Below are 13,421 nucleotides of genomic sequence, written 5' to 3' on the forward strand. Positions count from 1 at the left end.
TCTGCCTGGTAGCTTTTCACAGAAACGTGTTGCCGCACCTGATTGGCCAACTAACTGCCTCCTACTGTATTTGTGTTCACACAGAACAAAGACATGCTGCAGCTTTTTGGATACAATTCTTAAGTTTCTGTAAAAAAAAAAAAAAAAAATGGGAGGTGGGGGGGGGGGGGGGGGGGCGAATGTTGATGAAGTGTAAAAAAAATTTAAATATTTTGGTCATTTTCCTTTTTTTTTAAACATCTTTTGTTGTAAAGAAGCTGTATTGGGACATCAAAGTCTCATTTTTCAATTATTTTATTATACAATTGTTCATGACGACACTTGGGAAAAGAAAACGATTAAGTTTATTGAAGTTTAGTGATGCAGCACTTGCAGTACTTCGACTTTGACAAAGTGCTGGAACAGTCGGTCTACTTTGTTTGTGAAACCTTTCTTTCATTTTTGTTTAAATAAAAAATGAAATCTTTTAGTATTGTGAAAATCATAATTAGAATCTAGCTTGCCTTGGTTTTATGCATTTATGTAACAAAGGAAAGAAAATGAAAGAACAATGGGGCAAAAAGAAAGAATTTAATTTCATATGTCTCTCTTTTTCATGTTTCACTTCATGCAAGTGCTTTTTGAATTATCTCCTCACTGCTCCAGGGCTCAATGAGTGGAAGAGTGGGTGAGTGAGGGAGAGACAAAGTAAGAGAGACAGACAAAGCGAAAGCTGCATAATATTGTTGGTGCGCACCTTTTTTAATTACAACAGAGATTGTATTGATGTCTCAGGCCACATGTCCTAAATCATTTATCAAGGGGGAGAGTGCTAACAAAGCATTTCTAAGAAACCCATCCTCTCCCAGGGCCTGGAATCATACGTTATCTAAAGTGAATATTGTTAATGCTGTTCTGTGGAGAGACCCACTTACAAATCATGGGAATGAGTTCCTTGTCAGGACACGCGTGAGGTAGTAAAGATATATATCCACTTTCATCTGATCCTTTGTTGTGCATATTAAACTCTGCATCTAAATCTCTATGCAGAAGAGATTAAACATATAAAATGAAGAAGGTTATGTTAAAAATGATGGATAAACATTAATGGAAGGAAAAGAAAATTTCTAAATCTCTTAGTTGCTTTGTTCTGCAGCAACTTAAAGATTGCATCTCTTGCGCAGATTAGAATTCATCAAAAGGAGACAATGTGTACTATTTTCTGCCTCACTCTTTGGTTTTCTGTCATTTCCTTTTGTCTGTTATTACCTGAGTGTAGCATCAGTACAGTAGCAGACTGTAGCTACAGGCTGCATGGAGAGGAGGAGAATATAAACCACTTAACATGCAGGAGGAAACCAGACGTTTTTCCATTGCACTTATCAGGTGCTGCGGTGAGAGCAAGTGTCAAGGTGCAGTAGGTCCCTGCCCCCCCTTCCCTCTCAACCCCCAGCTCCTCTCACCCATCCTCTCTTTCCTCCCCTCTTCCTTCCCCTGCACACCCCTTTTATTTTCCCCTGATCTCTATCTCTGTCCCTCCCCCTCCCTCACCCCACCACCACTCACTACCCTCGGTTCAGTTAAAAGTGGGCTTGGCACTTCCGTAGCAACTCCCCCCCTCCATTCCCCCTTCCTCACCACCACCACCACTTCTTTTCTTTCTGTCAAACTAACCTCCGACTCCTGCTCCTCACCTCTATGTTTCCTGTCAAGGTGCACTGCCCACCTCCCCTTCCTCCCAACCACCAACTCTGCCCCCGCAACCTTTTCCTTTTCTTTCTTTCAACATCTATTATGGCTCTAAATGCCTAGAGTTTATTTTTTAAAATGCTCAGTGCAGAGGGTGTGACCCCCCAGCGCTCTGTAGTGATCTTGCCATCCCTGCATATTTACGAATGTGTGTGTGTGTCTGTGAGTGTGTTGGGGGGTGGGTCTTTTCAGAGGAAGTGCTCTTGTTATATATGAATTCGTCCTGATAATGGGAGTATGGATGAATCTATTTCAAACTCACAAGTGCACACTGCATAATGTCCATTAGGCATGAATGTGTGTTAAGTGAGTCGCTGAGTATGAACATAAACCAGGGTGCTGGACAACGAGATCTTTGCAGTAGCTTAGATTATTAACCTCTTACTGATGTAACTTGCAAGGAAACATTGAACGTTGAAGGTAGTTAGCCTAGCTTAGCATAAAGTCTAAAAGCAATATGCAGTTTTAGAGGGAGAGACTTTGAGAAGTCCCAGCATTCGGCTGTTGTTCAGCAAGAAATTTACAGCTACAGCACATACAGTAATGCCCCCTGCCTCCAGATCCAAACTGAACACACAAAACATGGGAGTGGTATCATTGCACTCTCAGAGAGAAACTGAAAGTCAAACCGTTAAACTGTTCGAATACACTAATCACTTTTCAATAATGTCTGTAAACTGAGTAGAACCAACAGCAACCCATGGACATCTCAGCAGAAGTTTAACCATGCAGGCAATCAGCCAGCAGCCGTGTCTTTCGCTGGTCATACTGTAATTAAACATTTCAGAAGTGAACCAACATGAGAAAAAAAGTACTTTCACGGATGTGTGACAGAAATATATTGTTACATATACCTGTGTTGGATTTTTCCAGCTGGTGTTAACACTGATTTAAAAAAAAATATCCAACCCCAACGCTCAATGGCTGCACACACAATTATTCTACATGCCTTGTGCACCATTTTGTACACATTTCCCCAAAAACTCAGCTTGACAAAGTTTGTCAGGCTGAGTTTGTCTTTGCAAACTTTGGGATCCCCACTAGAATCTAATGAAACGTTTTGTGTTCTTGCACAGCAGGTGTTTGCAATGGCTGACCCACTGGTGGATCAGCAAGGTTTAATTGGTAAACTCATCTGCAATGTCACTACAGGCATCTGTAAAGTGACACAAAACAATGAAATACATTGAGTGTTTAAGGTGATGCACAGCGACTCTCAGAGCTGCTGGATTGGAGGTTTGTTTAAGCTCAGGCTGGATGAACATCCGCGTATAGTCTTTGCAGGGAGTCAAACTGTTTGAGCTAACATTGTAGTTGTTGTTGTTGTTGTTTTAGCTCCATTGCCTTGACAGTGATACATAGGGTGAAGGTTCAGAATCTGCTGTAGCACAGAGATGACAGGATCGTTTCAGGACTCCTCCTTCTCTTTCCCTCTCTGCCTCTTTCTCTTGGTTTCAAGATCTCTCTCTTTCTCCCCCCTGCTTTCCCTCTCTGTGTCTTTCTCTCTCTTTCCAAGCTGATTTGGAGCCTTGCATAGTCAATTATGGAGGGAGTGAGAGATGGAGTGGGGGCTCCAGCTTCCATATTTTGGTGTGATATTAATATTGCATGAGCGCTATTCTGTAGCGAATATCTAAGAGACTGCCTATTAAGGCAGCAGCAGGAGAAGAATGTGACAGACACACACACACATGCACACACACACACGCACGCACGCACGCACGCACGCACGCACGCACGCACGCACGCACGCACGCACGCACGCACGCACGCACGCACACACACACACACACATACTTTACATACATACACAGACAGCCGGAGAACAGGGGTGAATCAGTCAGGATCAGGCACAGGTTGTTATAATTAGTGTTTCCCAGATTTATTTTGGTGGGATAATAAGAGTGACTCACTTTCCTGTTTAATATGTCATGTTTGTTTATCTTGACATGGCTCACATCACACCGTACAGTGAGCGTGTTTGATGTTGGCGAGAACTGAGGGATGTTCCACTGTAATTGTGCTAAGAATGGAATATTTTAACTAACCAACTGAATAAACAAACAAAACAGAGACACAAAACAAATGTGTACTGTAAAAACAAATCATTGCCAAGATAATTGTGATATTGCAAAACAGGAGTGATCTGATGGCAGGGAATTTATTTTATTTTTCCCTGCTGCTGGGTGGGTATCTGATGGATACACTGAGTGTCAACTGAGAAGGTCCCCGGCGATGACAGGGACACTTGGCTTGGACACTTTTGGGTGCTAAAGTGGTCGTTACACTGGATGGTTTGTGTTAGACATCTCACTTCTTGCCAACACAGATTGTCATCAGCATCTGATATTGATGTTATTATTAATGTGTCATCAATATAATCCACACTAATACAGTACGAAAACAATAACACCTATGATTTGTTATACAGGCTTTTTTGTAAATCTCAGATAATGATTGTAGTTGGGTTAGGTGGCATGGCAGAAATCAATATCAGAATGTCAATGCATATTCCATGTTACAACATGGAATATGCATGCAGTTAATTAATGCTCCAATTAATTTCTCACAGTCCAAGGTGGATGTCTTCAGATTGCTTGTTTTGTATGAGTAACAGCCCCAAACTGAAAGAAATTCTGTTTATTATCATATAAAACTACCAGCAAATACTCACATTTGAGAAAGTTGGACCAGTCAATTTTTGGTATTTTTGCTTGAGAAATAACTTACATGACTATTTAACTGATTGTCAAAACAATTACCAATTCATTTTCAAGCACTGGTTAATTGACTAATTGTTTCAGCTTCAGTCACTTAGCTTTGGTTTGTTCATTTTTAGGGCCCGAGCACCGAGTGGTGCGAAGGCCCTATTGTTTTTCTAATGTTTATTATTATTATTATTATTATTATTATTCCTCCCAAACAACTGCATTTTTCAACCCCTTCCCATGCTCTAAAACGCCTGAAATTTTGCACACTCATCAGGTCTGGTGAAAAATTTGATATTTTGTGGTCGTTGTAAATGGGGGGGGCCAAATGGCTCCGCAGCGCCCCCTTGAAATTTTCAAAACCCCCCTCCCATTGGGCTTAGTTTGTCATAGGTGCATGAAAATTGGTACACATGTTGATCATACCGAGACACACCAAAAAGTCTCTTGACACCATGACCTCAACCCAACAGGAAGTCCGCCATTGTGGTCGGAAGTTGGCGATTTTGGCGAAATACACCATTGGTATGCGGACGAACTCGTGCTAGGGATTTCACCTGATCCACTTCATATTTGGTGGACCTCACCTCAAGACTATGATGATCAAAAGTTATCAAAGGCTTTTCTCTAAGTTAAAGGGCGTGGCCTCTGTGGCCCGCCAAAGTTTGGTGGCGTTTGGTGAATTTGCCATGACATTTTGAATGGCTCTCACGTCCACATACTTTATCCAAACATCTTCAAACTTCATGAGCTTGATCAGGGCTCTGCCCTGAACGCCTCCATATGTCAAACTCCCGCCTTACTCGTGGCGTCCCCTGCTGGTAACAGGAAATGACCTATTTTTACTCTGAAGTGTACTGCTCCTTAATAGTTGACACCATCGGCTTGGTTTCTGCTCTACAACCTTCCCAACTACTTGGTGAAGCTACATTATAAAGGCCGTGAAGCTGGGTGCAATGGCATCTGTGTGGCGGCGCGGCAACTGACGATCCCTCGCCGTGAAATTACGTTTGGATTTGTAATGACCTTAACCACCTCCTATGATCCTAAAAATTCATACACACGTTCTTGGGGGCTGGTCCTAGACTCTGATGGGGTTTTTGTAATTGGGCGGGGCAAAATGGCTCAACGGCGCCCCCTTGAAGATTTAAAATACCCCTCTCCATATGGGTTTTTTTGGAGTACGAAGATGAAAATCGGTACACATAAAGAACACTTCCTGACGCACAAAAAAGTCTCTTGACACCATGACCTCAACCTAGCAGGTAGTCGGCCATTTTGTTTTTGGCGGCCAAATTTCAGTGCTTTCCACCATTGGTATGCGGACGAACTCGTGCTAGGGATTTCACCCGATCAACTTCATATCTGGTGGACCTCACCTCAAGACCATGATGATCAAAAGTTATCAAAGGCTTTTCTCTAAGTTAAAGGGCGTGGCCTCTGTGGCTCGCCAAAGTTCGGTGGCGTTTGGTGAATTTGCCATGACATTTTGAATGGCTCTCACGTCCACATACTTTATCCAAACATCTTCAAACTTCATGAGCATGATGAGGGCTCTGCCCTGAACGGCTCCATATGTCAAACTCCCGCCTTACTCGTGGCGCCCCCTGCTGGTAACAGGAAATAACCTGTTTGTACTATGACGTGTACTGGGGAGAAGAGGAGAGGACATAGGAGGACTCTGGTACTCTTGGCTGCGCCGGCTGCGACTCCCGCGGGTCGCAAGGGGTGCGAGGGCCCGTCATCGCTGCTTGCAGCTTTAATTTTAATTAGTTTGCCTGAAGTCATTAACTTGGAGCAAAAAAAAAAAAAAGTGAAACATGTCACATGACATTGTTATCAAAAGGAGAAATTTGCATTAAAAGTCAATGTACAATAATAGTTAGTTGGTCACCCGGTCTCACAGTGTAGCTAGAAGATACAATTAGCAGTTGAAATTATTTCCCATCTGCAGGATATGTTTCAAGAAACTATAACCAGATGACTTGATAGTGCACTGTAAGATGAAAAAAATGTATGGTTGTCCTTAGGATAAAATATCACAATTAGTTATGTTCATCTACTATAAGGAGTCTTGTGTTACACTGTAGTTATGCTGTACCCAAGTCCACTGTCCTTGTTGTTTCTAAGTAAGCATCTCTTTTCACTCATCCCCCTTTAGTTGCCAAACCAGGCAGGCTACTGAAAACCTCCTGCATATCAAACATAATAATCACCAGACACTGTTTTTCTCACAGGACTCGGACCTGCAAACATGCTGAAGAGGTTTTCCTTTGCAGTCTTTTCCCTCTTGCAGTAGCTTTGCCAGGCACTGTCAAAAGCCCAGAAAGCCCGGTCTGGAGTCGACACAGCCAGTTAGTCCCGAGCCCAGAAGCATCATGCTGGGCCAGACGTCGAACAAGTGCTTGGTGACCTTACAGCACCAGCTGGAGTTTAAAGAAGTCTTTAAAAGGCCGATTCTCCACAGTAATATCATCGTCCATGCCTCAAAGAGTCTGGATTAAGGCCCACTTTCCCTCGCAAAAATGTAACAATGTGTGAAAAAACATCACAGCCAAAGCCAATGTGGAGAGAACGATGGCGAGAGGAAGAGGAGAGAGAGGGAGTAGAGAGGGCTAGGAACAGACAGGAGGGGCAGAAAAGAAGGGAGAAAGAAAGTCAGGGAAACTCAACATCTTAACGCCCCCCCCCACTCCAACTCCCCATATATATCTATGTAGTTGGCTTTCTCTGAAATTCAAATGGCAACAGGAAAAAAAGCTGCTGAAAAAAAAGAAACCTCTGGCTTTGGAAGGAGTGGGGGGGAGTGGGGGGGGGGGGGGGGGGGGGGGGGGGGGGGGGGGATGCTGAGAATGAGAAAAAGACCTGCCATCTATGTATTAGTGCTCTGTAAATATTACATGAGCTCCACATTCACTCAGTTGTTTGGCATTACTTCCACTGGATGGGTATATTATTTTAGAAACCATGCCTTGTTTATGGAGAGGCATGACCTACTTCCAGACACTCCTCTCTCTCTTTCTCTCTCTTTCTCTCTGGTATTCCCCCCCCCCCCCAACCTCTCTTTCTCTTCCTCTCTCTTTCTCGCTCTCTCTTATTCATTCTCAATCTGCGAAATCTCAACTGGTTGTCCCTGCTGAACAATTACAAGGCAGAGAGACCCAAATGGAGATGTTTGTAGAAAACAACATGTGTATAATTAAGGTTTAATGAGCTCTTGTCAGGGTGGAATGTGCAATTAGATTGGTAATAGAAAATTCTGCCTGAATGCTAGTGGCAGAGGCTGGATGTGGAGTCAGCATGGCACTGAATGAAAGAACAGTGAATTATTTTGAGCCCTATTGACAGAAGTAGATGGTACTGGATGCTGCATTTAGATTTAAATATACAGTTAAGTCCCCAAAACAGAAAGATGTTTTTTTTTTTTTTTTTTTTTTTTTGTTCCTGGTGGTGCTGTATTACTGTAGTTGTGCACACCAGGTTGGTTTCTTGGTGAAGCAGTTCTTAAACAGCTGAAGTTACTGCATGCTTTCCTGCTGTAGAATGAAGCAAGAGACAGTAATTGTGATCTGAATGGAGAAGGTCATAAACATTGTTGTTTGAACTAATATAAAAGGGTGAGCATGTTTTATGAAAAATCTTCCAAAATGAATTCTTAACGACAAAGTTTTTAAGTGCCAAGGCTGCACAACCTTAAATGCTCTAAGTCTGTCAGTTTAATAGAAAATGTTTTGAATTTTAAAAATGTTTTCATATAGACATGGATCTGCATCCAGTAAAAGACAGTTGTGTTCATTAAGGAACTGCAGGCGTGGTTTTTGGAGAACTGTACAGGAATGGTATGTTTAAAATTTTACATGCATCAGACTCATGACAACTGAGTTATTGCCATAATGGTTTATAATGCTGCTGTATAACCATATACAGTTGAAATTAGGGCTGCAACTAATGATTGTTTTGGACCAATCCGCTGATTATTTTCTTGATCCTCATTAACTTGTCATTTTGTCTGCAAAATGTCAGAAAAAATCTTTTACGTTTTGCCAGAACTCAAGGTGATGTCTCCAAATTTCCAACATCAGTGTTCTTGTGCAGTGATAAGAGTTTGACAGACGAACAAAACACAATTGAAAGCATAACCTCTGTGGTTGAGGTAACAATAGTCACGTATGCCAATAAGTGTATTTATTGAATATGATCAGCCCTCATTTGCTCTGCCTGGCATTTCTTTCTAGGTCTGTGCTTTTTCTGTACCAGAGGCTCACTATTTTGGGGAAGAATATTTCTCTACCAGGCACTGTGTCTTTTTAAATAAGGCACTTGTGAGGGGAAAAAAACAGGTATCTTGCTGCTCTCTTTTTCTGCTCTCTTCCTTCTTTTCTGACAGTCTTTTTCCTGACTTGGTGAAATTGCCGATTGTGTGTCTGGTGGAGAAGAAGATCCACACACACAAAAATTGTGTTTGGCTCTTTCTGAATTACTTGACTAGTCCCTGAAAGAGAGGGCCCTTTGTTGGCTTCCTCTGGGACTGCCCTTGAAAGGCCCTTATTGTGTGGTAAGCATTATGATATAATGCAAGTGGATTTAATAGATTTAATGGAACACACAGACATGGTTCTCAAGCCCTCATGTGATGGGAAGCAGCCTGTATTAGGAGATCAGAGCCGCATCTTAAAGAAATGAAATCATATGTCAATGCCGTGTTACTACAGAAGCATGTTAAGCATTTATTGAATGTTAAATAAGATTGTTTTGGTCCAATCGAACAACAAAACCCATTGCGTGTATCTCTAAATCCCAAACAGAATGTTGTGGTGTATTGTTTTTGAATTCTTTAGATTTGTGTATTGCTGATGATTATCCATTTCTGCGTTCCACCTGAGTTGTGTTGGAAGTCAAGGTTAGGCAGAGTGGGGGGAGTTGAATGTCAGCGATGTGTTAGCTTTGTTTTCATTGTGTTAACAGGAGCACAATGGTGCGATTGTGTGGCCATCTGAAACCCTACACCTACCCAGAGCTTTCGGGGGTCAGAGGTGGGGGAGATGTGTGTGTGCCTTTAGCCCGACGAACCATGCATTTTGAAAGACCCAGAAACCAAAGAGTAATCCATCCAGCATACCATCTAAACCATTCTGCTTCACCGGCTCGCTCACATACCAGATCTGCTCTTCCTGAGCTCTTGTAAAATGCTCTCATTTTCCAAATATAAATGATGCTTTTTTTCCCTTTTTTTCATTCCCCTTTTTACTTTGTAATCTGTCTCATTATTTTAAGGTGCCATTTGAGGAGTGGCCTCCCTCTTGAAACCCCTCAGTGTGATGGACAAGACCATAAAGCGAGCAATAAACCTGAGATGAATGTTATATCTTAACACTGATAGAGGCAATTAAGTCCATCATAAGCGAGAGGAGGGAACACTCTTCTCTGGGGACTCATTCACTTGCATGGTTTAACATGATCCCCAGCTAAATGCCTTATTTTATTTCTCCTCTCAGCTCACAGCTTACAGTCAAGCACAAATTGAGCTGATGTGTTTTTTTTCACACAATTTGGTCTTTCTGTCTGATCTGCCCTTTTCTGTCTGTCGTCATCTGTCTCCCTCCCTCCCCCTCTCTCTCTCTCTCTCTCTCTCTATCTATCTCTCCCTCCTTTTCTCTCTGTCCTCCCCGTTTCGCCGTATTTGTCATGGTAATGTAAAAAATCTCAGCTGCTCCAATTCATTTCGTGCTCTTTCAGTCGAGAAAGAAGGGCAATTCTGTTTCTCCTCACTAGGTTCTCTGTGTTGAGGTTTAAATGTAATGAAGACCATATTTCATCTGCATGGAGTTATATGACTGGGTGTGGCTGAGCAGGTCTGTTATGGGAAAATAAATATTATGGAAGGTCTAACTTTGTTATCTTTATCTCACTGGGATCAATGTGTGTATTATTGGGAAGGATACATTACACAAACACGTAGGCATTCATATAACGTGCACACATTCAGAGCCAAGAACATAATGCATGCATGCTCAAGTTGTATATACAGTGTGCAAACATACACGTACATAAGGAACACATAAAGGTGAAATACACATGCAGCAGAAGAGATATCCACACATACACACAGGCAATCCATATCTCCTTTACTGCATACCATCCCCCATACTCTCTGTGCTTTGGTCATGTCTGTACAGTATGTGTGGGTGTGTGCTTTCACGTGTGTATTCGTCTGTATGGGTGTGTGTGTGTGTCTGCCATCGAGTCACTGAATGCTCTAATGACCACAGTCCTGACACAGGTATTTTGACTGCTGCCTCTTTCCATCGGCACATTGACTGACATGCGATTAGTTACGCTGGGGTGAAAAACTAGGGAGGCGCACGCCGTAACCATGAAAAGAGACTAGGAGGAGGGTTAAGTCCTCTTGCCGTCTCTCCTGCCTCATCTTTCTTTAAATCTAAAACAGCCCTGGCTGCAGTTACTGGTTGCGTGATTTGGTATTCAGTACGTACAGTAAAGCACAGCTGGGCTCACAGCGACCTTATGAAAAAAGCCTCTTGTGTAGATCACTGCAGGTTAGCAGCACTGTAGCACAGAATGCAAAATGAGTGTCGTAGCACGAATATGGAATTAATACTATAGCAGCAAATTGCTGCCATACAAGAAAAAAGATGTTTTCATGTTATAACAAGATATTTTCACAAAACTTTTCTACTATACACTATATAGTAGATGGTAGTTAACTATATTATTTATAACTAGTTATAACGTGCTACACATTATAACAATATAAGTTATCACGCCATAATGTGAAATGTTTCACATTATAACGTATGTTGTGTTGTAATAACCTAAGGTGACAATTTCTTGTTATAATAATAAATGTGTCGCGTTATAATATCATACTGATCCATTTTTATTCCTCTGGCTTGGCAGTGATACACTGCCGTATGATCTGAAAGTGCTTTTTTCATAAGTAGGGATGCTCTGCTCTATTACTGACCTTAGTAAGTGGGTCGTGTATCGACCAGATTTCACATCCACGTTAAATACAGGTCTTATCTATGCCCACGAGCTCCACACAGTGAGAACTTTAATTTGAGAAAATGAGAACAATGATATCCAATCAGTACAAAGTTTAAGTATTCAAACTGGTACTGAGAGAGAGAAGAAATGGAACAGCCTTATTTATAAGGTGTAGCTATTGGTGTGATTTTGTTATATGCTATCATAAAACAGTAAGTAGTTAAGAGACTTCAGTTAAAATGCAATTAAGGGGTCAAATTAAACCATTAGGTACAAACCATTGGGAACAAACAATACTCTATACAATACAATTCTGTCAGCACATAAATAAAAGTAAAATGACTTTACTTTAAGATCGTGTTCCAACACTTTCAGACAAGTATACACCATATTAAAACTTTCTGTCTGTGGTGACTTACGCTTACGCTTTTTATTCTGATCTCACGAGTTTGAGAATGAAACACTTCATTGCCTCCACTCTGTATGTCACTTCTACATAAACACACACTGAAAAAAATGTTTCATTGAATTTACTCAATTTTAATGTTAAAAGGTGTTGCACGCAATACATTCATCTAAGTCTAGACATATTTTTTAAGTTAGCTGTACTAGTAATTTCAAATAAATTATATAAGCACTTTCAGCACAAAAATTCTGAGTTTTTGTTACTTTTTTGTATTTCCTTAGTAATTCTAACTAAACCCATGTTTAATTTACTTAAATTCATTATGTAATTCATATATTGTGGTAACATACTTTGTTATTGTGCTTTAAATTAAATTGTTTTATTCTGCATTATGTAAAATATGTTAATTCAATTTACAATTTTATTTAAAACAATCAAAATGCATATGTAGATGTGAGGGTGGCCGAGAAACCCGGTATACAACAATGAGTTGTGGCAGTCTGGCGCAATTCCCAATTCCATTTTATCTGAAAATAAAATGGAGTCTTGTTCAAAAACTCCACAGTAAAAAATGCACATTGGGCCAACCAGAAAGATAAAAGTAAGCAAAAAAGAGGAAAAAAAATTCTCAAGAGCACTTCTCAAGAAGAATCAAAATAATTAAATTGTTTTATGCTACTGTCACAGGGAGACCCCGTGCACTAAAGTAGACACATGTGTAGCACATGTGCCTTACATGTGCTACACATGTGCCTTACATGTGCTCTTTCTTAGGTAGATTTTATCAGAATGTTGATCCTGGTGTGAACTGCTGGTGGTGATGTGTGTGTGTGGTATGAACATTTGGAGGAGGGGGTGAAGGAGAGAAGACACACTGTGATCGTGTATTTGATTTATTGAATTTAAATTTTGTTGACCTGTCTCCTTTGTTGCACTTCTTCCTCTGTCAGACCAGGAACAGCCAAACCTGAGCTGGGGCGGTCCATTTGGTTAAATAGGGGGGTTCACAGGGGAAGAAACCAAGTGTGGTAGAGTGGGAGGGGTGTTTTGTCTTTTGTGGTGAAATGACCTGTATAAGTATCTTGTTTAAAAAGAAATATGTGTTTTTAAAGTAAGTTTAACTGAACTTCTTTTTGATAAGTTATTTAATATTGGGATTATTGTAAGTGTGCTGGAAGAGATAATTGATATTGATTTCTTGGTGCAGTCCACCAGTATAAAAGTGAGGAGGCTGTGGTGGCCGGAGCCTAAAGGAGAGAAGCACAGCTCCTGAACACAGCTCCAGATTATAGCTCCTGCCATGGGCCCAAACTTTAAGGGTATAACCAGAAAGGCAGTTTAGAGCGAATTCTTTTGTTCTGTATTATTTTGATTCTTCTTGAGAAGTGCTCTTGAGAGTTTTTTTTCCCCCCTTTTTGATTGGTTGGCCCAATGTGCATGTTTTACTGTGGAGTTTTTGAACAAGACTGCCACAACTCATTGTTGTATACAGGGTTTCTTGGCCACCTCCACATCTACATGCATTTTGATTGTTTTAAATAAAATTGTGAATTGAATTAAAATATTTTACA

The 13,421-nt window shown here is 41.0% G+C and overlaps 1 protein-coding gene across 4 annotated transcripts in view; it reads left to right on the forward strand.

Moving 5' to 3' along the window:
• Positions 1-13,421, forward strand: part of tox2 (TOX high mobility group box family member 2) — a 111,501-nt gene that overhangs the window by 50,566 nt on the left and 47,514 nt on the right. The gene's annotated exons all lie outside the window — the stretch shown is intronic.

This window comes from Toxotes jaculatrix, chromosome 3, assembly GCF_017976425.1.
Source record: "Toxotes jaculatrix isolate fToxJac2 chromosome 3, fToxJac2.pri, whole genome shotgun sequence".
Classification (NCBI taxonomy): Eukaryota; Metazoa; Chordata; class Actinopteri; family Toxotidae; genus Toxotes; species Toxotes jaculatrix.